The sequence below is a fragment of the Peromyscus maniculatus genome, chromosome 4 (genome assembly GCF_049852395.1).
Source record: "Peromyscus maniculatus bairdii isolate BWxNUB_F1_BW_parent chromosome 4, HU_Pman_BW_mat_3.1, whole genome shotgun sequence".
In the NCBI taxonomy this organism is placed as follows: Eukaryota; Metazoa; Chordata; class Mammalia; order Rodentia; family Cricetidae; genus Peromyscus; species Peromyscus maniculatus.
The window spans coordinates 60,632,360-60,642,127 of record NC_134855.1 but is presented as its reverse complement, the minus strand read 5'-3'; the positions used below and the strand labels follow the sequence as shown (position 1 = coordinate 60,642,127).

At 36.4% G+C, this 9,768-nt stretch overlaps 1 long non-coding RNA gene across 1 annotated transcript; it reads left to right on the top strand.

Moving 5' to 3' along the window:
* Window positions 1–2,593: 2,593 nt before the first annotated feature.
* LOC121829082 (uncharacterized) lies at window positions 2,594–8,274 on the top strand. Its single transcript, XR_006071867.2, has 2 exons — window positions 2,594–2,739; window positions 5,415–8,274. It is a non-coding gene; the product is annotated as an uncharacterized LOC121829082 (long non-coding RNA).
* Window positions 8,275–9,768: the final 1,494 nt, after the last annotated feature.

Here is a 9,768-nt window from a genome sequence, read left to right as displayed (position 1 = left end):
TAAAGATCACCTCTTCCACCTCCAGTTTTCCTCAGTTGCCTATAGTACTTTGTGTAGAGTTGAGGTCTCATAGGCTTTTTCCCATCCACTCTGGCACACTCATTGGTGTCATAATGCATACTGAAGAAGAAGAGTCCTGATTGAAGCTTGGATCCTAATGGCTCCCTTGGGGGTGGGGGTGAGAAGGTGCGGCATCAACAACACAGACACTGGGAGTCTGTTAAAGGCAAATGAGGAACTCATTTATTCAATAACAGGGAAGACCTTATATACCCTCCTCCCAGCACCCAGTCTGTGTAGTTGTCTCTCACTGGCTGGGCATGATCAGGAACTCTGACAGCTCCTATTGCTAGGCCCTTAGGCAGACTCCAAGTTGGCTCTTAAGGAACATGTTATGTGCATGCCTTGGCAACTGGTCTGAGCTAATTTCCTCAACCGTATGGCCCTGTCCTACTATACCTAATGTCTATGAATTGTTCTCGGAAGAGAAAGATAGGCATAAGAGAAGAAAAATCAGGCCATATGGAAGTCATCTGAAGTTCCTCTAATAACCCTCAGCTCAAAGCACTCAGCATGCCAAGGCACTCAATTTGCATTAGAGTATCATTTGCTTTGACACAAGCGCTCAAAGTTACAGATTTTACTTGATTTTTTTTAACAAATGTTAATGTGATATGTTTTGGGTAATGATTAGGTTTTGAGGTTATGACAGTAAAATGATTTTGCATAAAAACAGTTTACCATCTTATAAGCAGATTTCAATAGAAACCAAATGAGGATGAAATAATTATGTCAAAGAGTCATTCTACCTGCAAATGTGAAAACTCTTCAAGATGTTGGTAGCACATCAACCTTCTGAATGAAGAGTAAGATGCAGCCTCCTTCAGTAGAGTTGTTTCCAGAAGTGTTGTGTGTGGTGTTTTCTTAAAGCCTTTAACACTGGCCTCCCATTGCCAGAAGAATGTGTCATCCTATTAGTAAATAAAAATTTCTTAAAGCCTAGTTCTGTCATTCTAGATAGAAAATGACTTCAAAATCTCATGAGAGGTGTGGAAGATGACACTGTTAAGAAAAGTCTTGAAATATAGCATAAACTGAAGCAATTAGGAGAACCAGCATGCAGAAGAAAGAAAAAGTTAGCCAATTACCATTCCAGACTCTTTACTAAACAAATCTTTATAAATACTCACGTAAAGATATATGGATGGGGGTTGTCTTGTTTCTTTAACTATTGCTGTAATAGGAATGAAAAAGCAACTTAAGGGAGAAAGGGTTTGTTCTGGCTCACAGTTTAAGGGAGTCAAAGGAGTAGGGGCTTGGAGTGGGTGAATACATTGCATAGTCAAGAAAGATCTTCCCACATTAATTAATACAACCAAGACACCAGCCTTCTTGACATGCCCAGCGACCCATATCCCAAATAATTCTAGATTCCAGCAAGTTGACAACACCAACCATCACAGGATTCATCCTAGTTACAGAATTATTTGGATAAAGCCAAAAGATGGGAACTGACAATATAAGTAAGTAGTATCAGCAATGTGTGGTTGATGTTAAGTGCTGCGATGAGCAGTGGTAGCTGGGGCTGGCAGCAACGCTTGATTTAGAACCAAAAGACAAAGAATTTAAAAACATACTGTTTCATGTATATGTTTAAGAGATTGAGTTAGAGTAAACAGAGTCAAAAGGAATCTTTCTTTTAGAATTTTTGTGCTTGAGTCTAGTGTCAATATGGAAAGAAAGAGGAAAAGGAAAATTTTCTCTACCTTACTTTATATATCCGTTATTTATTGTGCCTAGTTTTAAAAATAAAATAATTTCCTATGTAATTTCACTTTTCCTCTATCTTTTAAAACATTTCAAAGGTAAACTTTCTCGATTACTAGTTACTTGTCCACCATGCTGAAATCGTCCTCAGGTTGAGCACATGCCTGTGTGTAGGCAGTCTGTTAGTGTATGACTGCTGTTGTTGTTGTTGGTTCCTGTGTAGTTTACCAGGGAAACTCACAGAAGCAGCAGTTGGAAGCTAAGGTGGAGAATGCATTGCTACATCTCTCCTGTGTAATCAGCTGTGGTGCAAAGCGGAGGCCAAAAGAGCTATTGTGCATGTTTTGGCAATTTACCAGCATTATGTAAGTAAACTCTTGGCCAGCATTTCTGTGCTTATTGCCAGCTAACATAAGATTTAGGGAGAGTGTAATTTTCAGCTTTTGTAAAGACCATCAAATGATAAATCGAGTAATCAGATCTTTGCCTGAATTGCTTACTGCAGTGAAACTTGGATCAAACATGTAGTAAAAATATCAGTTAATCTGTTCAAGAGGCTGGATATGTTCATTTGTTTTCTCTGAGCCAGTTTCATTCTGTCATTTGTGATGAAGGGAAAAGAAAAACGATGTCCAAACTACGTATATGTTTACAAGATTTTTATTTCTGTTTTGCTTAGTCTGTGGTTAAGCTGGCTCATTTTATGTACTCTGTGACACAGCGATTTACTCCTTCATTAAAAAGTCATTAATGGTGTTGCTCATGCATTTTTCTTTTTCAGGTTGCACAATGATAGGAATCAAGCAAATGTTTGCCTCTGAGGGTTGTACAGAGAAGTGAAACCAAATGAAAGGACACTTAGGGAGCTGCCCATACTCCCTGTACCTTGAAGTCAAGTTGAAGAGCCAGATGCTGAGAGTGGCACCCAGCAATTTATCTCGACCTGAAAAGAGTGATGCTTCTACCCAACTAGTGAGTATCCTTAACGAATGGGTCACATTTAAACTAGGCTCTCCGTACTAGATTAAGCCATTGCAAGAATGGGGATTCTTCTGCAGTGTCTCCAATGGCCACTCATCTCTGCTTTTGCTTTTAATTTTTGAAGCAAAGCAAAAATGATCCCACAAGGAAATAGCTGTGGACTATTTCATTGTTGGCCTAATGGAGTCATAAATATCTAGTCAAGACTTATTTTGTGTTTTTAAGCTATTGTGATTTCTACTGCAAAGGGAAAAGGTCTTGTTAAGAATATATTTTTCTTTAACATGAGGAAAAAATAAATCAGAAATTTCAGTGGAAAACACTGATGAGGGAAGAGTTGTTTGTTCTGATATTGTACAAGATTTTGTACAAAATATAATTAGTTGTTGTTCATATAATCAAGAAGCTTATAAAAGACTGGAATTTAGGCTTAAAATAATACAGGAATGTAATTTTAAGAGTATAAAATTAGAGGAAAAGTAGAAATTTTGTTTCATAGCACAGTGGAATAAGTAGTACATAAAATGTTGAAATCTTATTATAGAGGTCACTTTAGTTGTAATTAATTTTGTCATAATAATTACAAATGACAATTATTAAATCATTGTGAAATAACATAAGATATAAAAATAAATATAAAACCTTTTTTGCTCCCAAATCTGTTCCCCAAGAAAGCAATCTATTTTCATCTTTCCATTTTTCTCTTCTATTAAAAAGTTTTGACCAAAGAGATAACATGACTGAATGTGTGATGTAGGACTTTTAGGAAGATTAATCTGTCAATAGTGAGCAAGATCAAGAATAAGGAGAAGCATTTGAAACCTAGAGACCAATTATAATTCTACTGAAGGAATTTGATTTAGAGGCGATAAGAGCCTGGACAGAAATGGGAAGTTATAAGAAGTGCTGAAATGGAAAAATTACTGATTGGAAATGGGGCATTAGAGGAAGCCATCTTTAGGAATGGATGGAGCACAATTAACAGCAACTGTTCCAGACACAGAAAATATATTTTGGGAGTTTATGACAGATATTGAGATAAAATTAAATGCATTTTTCTAATGAGTATTATTTGAAAATATATACTTTTACAAAACATTGATAATAGAATTACAAAATGGAAAACTGCAACACACATTAAACACACTCTCTAGTCCTAAAATCCTTCTAAATTTCCAGTCCTCTTTAGTTTTCCAATGAAGGGGAGTTCAAATTACGGGATTTATTTTGAAAGAAGAAAAGCACTTGCTAAGGAATGAGTGGTGGGTGAAGGAGGGAAGACGTGGTATTTCTCGAAGTTGAAGAAGAGAGTAAGAAATGTTTAGAGAAGAAATAAGGGTTCGGTTAGAAGTTCATATGCAGGCGAGATCAGGTGCATTCAGGTGTCTCTGAATCTTTTGTCTGCTCCTGGGACCCTCTTCCTCCCACTGGGTTGCTTCCTCCAGCCTTGATGCAAGGGTATCTGCCGAGTCTTACTGTACCTTGTGATGCCGTGTTAGGTTGACATCTCTGGGAAGCCTGTTCTTCTCTGAGGGTAATGAAGGAGCAGTGGACTGGGGGAGGGGGGAGGGAGAGAGACTGGAAGGAGTAGAGGGAGGGGAGGCTGCAGTTGAGATGTATTGTATGAGAGAAGAATAAATTTTTTAAAAGGGGAAAATGTATTTTCAAAACTCAAAAAAAGGAAGAAAGAAAAAAATATATTTGTTTAACAATAATAACGAAAAGACATTAATATGCATACTGAGAGCAGAGACACAAGGAAGGAAGGAAGAATGAAAATCAAGGAAAAGACATTATTTTACAAACTTAACAGATCATGGACACTACCAGAACATCAATTTTTTAAAACTGGGTTTTATTTTTATGGACAAAGGGGATGTGGCTTGCACTTGGTAGGCAAGAAATTACAAGACACTTGTTTCTGTGGCTGAAATGATGGCTCACAGATTAAGAGCACTGGCTGCTCTTTTCAAAGGATTTGGGTTCCATTTCCAACACCCACATGATGGCTCACAACTGCAACTCCAGTTCCAGGGGATCTGATACCCTTTTTTGGCTTCTTCCAGTACCAAGCATACAGGTGGCATATATACAAACAAAACACTGTGCAATAATAAGAAACATGTTTCTCTTCTCTCACAACATACTCTGGAGAAAAATGTCAGTTGTTTGTCCATTTTTGAAAATTAAATATATAGCACAAAAAAGAATTGATGCCAACAGGTGTTAACATGGCAAAGCCATGTAGGAACAGATGGAAATGGGTGGAGAGGAAATAATTGGACCTTGTTGTTCTTGTGACTCTCAAAGGAGGTGATGCTGGCTTGAGCTTGAGTAGTAGTTGTGGAGGTGAGCATTATTGTTTGATTCAATCTACATGTTGAAGATATACCTGCTTCATTTGATAACAAATTTGATATTTGAAAATAGGGAAGGATTTTTTTATAAAATGTTTTATTATTGGCTTAAGTAATAGTGGTACCACTTGCTGAAATGAATGAGAACTTGGGAGATGTAGAACACTTTTTACAAATGAATAAATTAAGTTCTCTTATATAATTAGTTAATTAGACATTGAAGTGATCATGTTGCTCAGAAAAGTGGATAGATGAAACTTGATCAATGGGTGAAGTTTGAAAATTTGATATTCATCTTTATATTCACAGTGTAGAGACTGAGCAAGATCAACTTTGGAGCCCAAGTGAACAAAGCAAAGCCTCAAGTGTTGCAAAAGAACCATTTTGCTTCTAAAGAACTGGACAGGAAGAGACATCAGCTGTGAAGAAGTATAGAAAGTAGCCTGTTAGAATCTGGGAGGTTGATGTATGTGAGGAGAGAAAAGATGTTTCAAGAAGTCATGTGTATTAGTCAGGGTTTTCTAGAGTATCAGAGATTAAAGAATGAATCTTTGTATATATCTGTATCTCTGTCTATCTATCTATCTATCTATCTATCTATCTATCTATCTATCTATCTATCTATCTATCTATCATCTATGGGAATTTATTGGAACGATTTACAGACTACAGTTCAACAATGGCTAGCTGTGAATAAAATGTCCAAGAATCCAGTAGTTGCTCAGTCCCATGAGGCTGGGTGTTTCAGCTGATCTTCTGTATATGTTGGAATCTCAAGGATGTAGACTCCAATGCCAATGAAGAAATGGATGTCCTGACAAGGTGAGGGCAAGCAGGCAAAGAAGGAACACACCCTCTTCTTTCTTCCATTGTCCGTCCAGCAGAAAGTGTGACCCAGATTAAAGGTGTGCCTTCCAACCTCAAGGTCTAGATTAAAGGCATGTGTCATTCAGCTTCAAGATCCAGATCAAAGTCATGTTCTCTCTTGCTTCAAGGTCTGGATCACAAGTGTGCCCTCCATTTTTGGATTATAGTTCATTCCAGATATAGTCAAGTTGACAACCAAGAATAGCCATCACAGCATGGTTAACTGCGACACAGCTTGGTGGGGTGTACAGTGATTGCCACAGAATGAAATGAAGGAGACTTGAGCTTCTGTTATTATCTGAAATACATGAGGTCAGAATTAGTCTTATAGATCTTTGGAGAGTTGTGTTCAATAAACCCTAACAAAATATTTTTCTTGGAATTAGACTTTTAGTAGTTATCAGAGTGAGGCTGATGGTGTTTTAATGTGGAAGAATGTTGGTCTTATTTGGAGTGCAACCTACTGTGACATTGTGGGTAGAGTTGCAGTGATGGAGGGAGGCAGTAGAATAGGCAGTTCTGGAAGGTCTAGCTTTAAATGTAGGTCTCTGTGGAATTTCTAAATGCGCATTAAAGAAAGCATGACTTGGTACAGCTGCTACGTGATGGGCTGAGCAGGAAAAGCAGCATAGAGTGTTCTGGAGCCTTCCATAAGCCTTGCCCGAAGGCTTTGAAGGCCAGTTTAGTGGGACTGGTTTGATAAAGATCACTTGGGGTTAGGGAGGATATGTTTAAGCAGAGAATATAACTTTCCATATTGTCTTCAGTAGGAGTTCATGATGCAAAGTGCAACATTTTAACTTTGCGAACAACGACACAGAACAGGGCCATTTGGAATTCTCATAAGTGTAGAGCTGACTTTGTCTTACAACAAGTCAGGAATAAGATATGAAAAAAAATCTCATAAAGTTCAGTGTTTTTTTTTCTTCTTTATGTTTCTTTAGGCTTAGTTCATAATTGACAGGATGGGTGTTTTCTTGGAGGATAAAATAAATTTATGCATGCTTATCCATCATTTTTCACTTCTGTTTTGTCTGTGGTCATAGAACTCCCTCATTTTAAATGACAAAAGCTTCAAAAAGTCAGAGAGACAACAAAATAGTTACCAATAACTGTCATGTAAAGAAAACTAAAAATGTATTTAGTTTGGGCTTTTATTTTTTTTGGTTGTGAATTGTGACCAGGAAAAAAACTACTCTCTCTTTAATGTACAGTGCACCTTTACAGCAGAAAGTAAGAAACGCTTTAAAATTGAAAATTAATATTTTTTCAGGTTTTCTTAGTATATGTTATATTTATCTTCTGTTTTCTTTCATTAAAAATTTACCTGCCTTTTATTATTTCTGTAAATGGCAGAAGTAAACAAGGCTAAAAAATTATCTGCACAGGTTTTGTTTCTTGACTCTTGTAATTTGTCTTTGTTTTTTAATTTTATTGTTTATCTTGTCAGATATAATCACATTCAAGCACAATGAATTCTGCTTTAAAAATTATCTTACTGTATAATTGGATTGTGGTAATTATTGTTTTTATTTTGCTGCAAAGAATAAAATAACAAAGTGAAGATAATGAATATTTTTGTCTGAGAATGAACAAATATATATTGTTATTTAAAAATGATCTCTTTGTTTACACACTGACATCTCCTAATGTTATTTTTGTGCTTATTTCCTATGATCACTGTTGTTATAATTTGTGCATGGCCAGTATCCTGGGTTTTTACTGATTACACAGCAGATCTTTCTTTCCTACACACCTGTGTTCATCCATTGCTTTTTGTAAAGATTCCTCCCTGGAGTCTACTGTAGACATGATTCCTCCTCTAAGGTCCTTCCTTAGGTAGGTTCCTGGGATAGTAACCAAGTTGTCTCATCACACTATGCTTTATAAACTTCCTCTGGTAATCACTATATATGCTTTTGATGCCATACAAATGCTTTACTTTTTGTATACTTGAGGGATGTTTTATTTTATATATGTTTTCATCCTGAACTGTGACCAAAGTAGCAATGATTAAGTGAAAAATAAAATTGTGTCTTTGGTCTGGCTTTTTTTCTGTATTAAGGTGTTTGTTCCTTTTTGTGTGTGTGCTCCTCACTGCCTGTGTATGCTTGTGGGATATTCTGGTGAAAAATTAACAGGTATTGAAGGGTTTACTATGTACTGAGTATTACCAATTAGCACTCTACACAATCAATTCATTTAATTAAGCTTCCAAATGCTACATAGAGTACTGCTGTTCAAACAAGACAAAATAAAAAGCTTTCAAATTTTTAAATAAAAAAATAACATTACTGCTGTATATTTTGGTCCCTTGTAGATTTTTGTCCTTGGCTTCTAGCTTATATATCATGACTCTGGTTATTCTCTGAGACTACGTTTTAAACATGAAAACTAACTGCTTTTCAATGGCTGTGATCTTTAGGATGTTTCAGGTTTGGTTTGGTTGGCATCCTCTACAACAGGATTGTGATAATAGAATATAGCTGGAACAAATTTTGAATATAATATCTGAAAATATTGTTTATATAAAGGGCCTAAAAAGTTGTAATTTTCTTAAAACCACCAAATTGGGTAGAGGTTTATCACCATCTCTATGTATTTCTAGTGTTGCAGAACCTAATTTAGTGGATTGGGTAGTCTAGTTTTCAAAGAAATAATATTTGATAAAACTTCCAAGTTAGATTTTCTGTAAGGACAGTAATGACCTTGATATTCTGTATGATTCTTGTTAGGTTTAGGGAGAGATGAGGTTCAAGAATAGCATGGAATCAAATAATCCTCAGGCAAAAGAGTTTAGAAGATAAAAACATTTAATTTATAAGTTCTTAGTTTAAGAAGTTTTATTTTTGTTACACTATTTTCATTATTTATGAAAAGAAAAGAGCTAATAACACAGGGGTCAGGTGATTGTTTGGTCCCTGCCTTCCTGAAGAGTGTGTATGTATGCATCCTAAATCCTACAAATGATAAATCCTACAAATGATAAATAATATCCTGTCTTCTGTATAAATTAATGGAAGAATCATCCAAAAAGCACTGACTTCTTGATGGAAGGTATTTACCAGAAAGAATGTATTTCTTGGGGCTGGGTGTGGCAGTGCACACTGTTAATCTCAGCACTTGGGAGGCAGAGGCAGGCAGATCTCTGAGTTCAAGGCTAGCCTGGTCTTCAAGGCAAGTTCAAGGACAGCCAGGGCTACACAGAGAAATTCTGTCTTGGAAAATCAAAAACAAACAAACAAACACTTTTTACTTGAAGTAGAGGGAAAGTAAAAGCCCTGAGAAGTTGGACAGAGAGCCAAAGTTCTTATCTTTGGAGTAAAAATGTGTATGCATATCCAAGGGCTGAACATGTCAAGAAATTTTGGAAGGGAGCCATTCACTGTGAGACTCTTGCAGGGCCTGTGGAAGTTGGGTCAGACCTTCATGTGGATTCTCAGTCAGCTCCCATACCCAGTATTTTTTGAGGTTGTGAAGGTTCTTATTAATTTTAAGCTATTAACTGTGCCAACTTTCAATTGGACTTAAGTGAACGTATCTCCTGAGGGGAAGAATTTTATTGAGCTGCTTTTGAACACTAAAGCTTAAAAGGAAAAATAGTGGTACCCTTAGTTCCTTTATGTTCAAACTTTTCTTTTTTTTCCTTTTCCTTGCCCAAGTTAAAAAAAAACACATATAAGTGAGAATTCTACACCGAAGTGTCTTTCCCTTCTATTGCAGTACTTTGATGTCAGGCAGAGCTGTCTCCCTGTGTTTTGACAAAAACATTTGTTAAATCCTTCATTCTTTCATC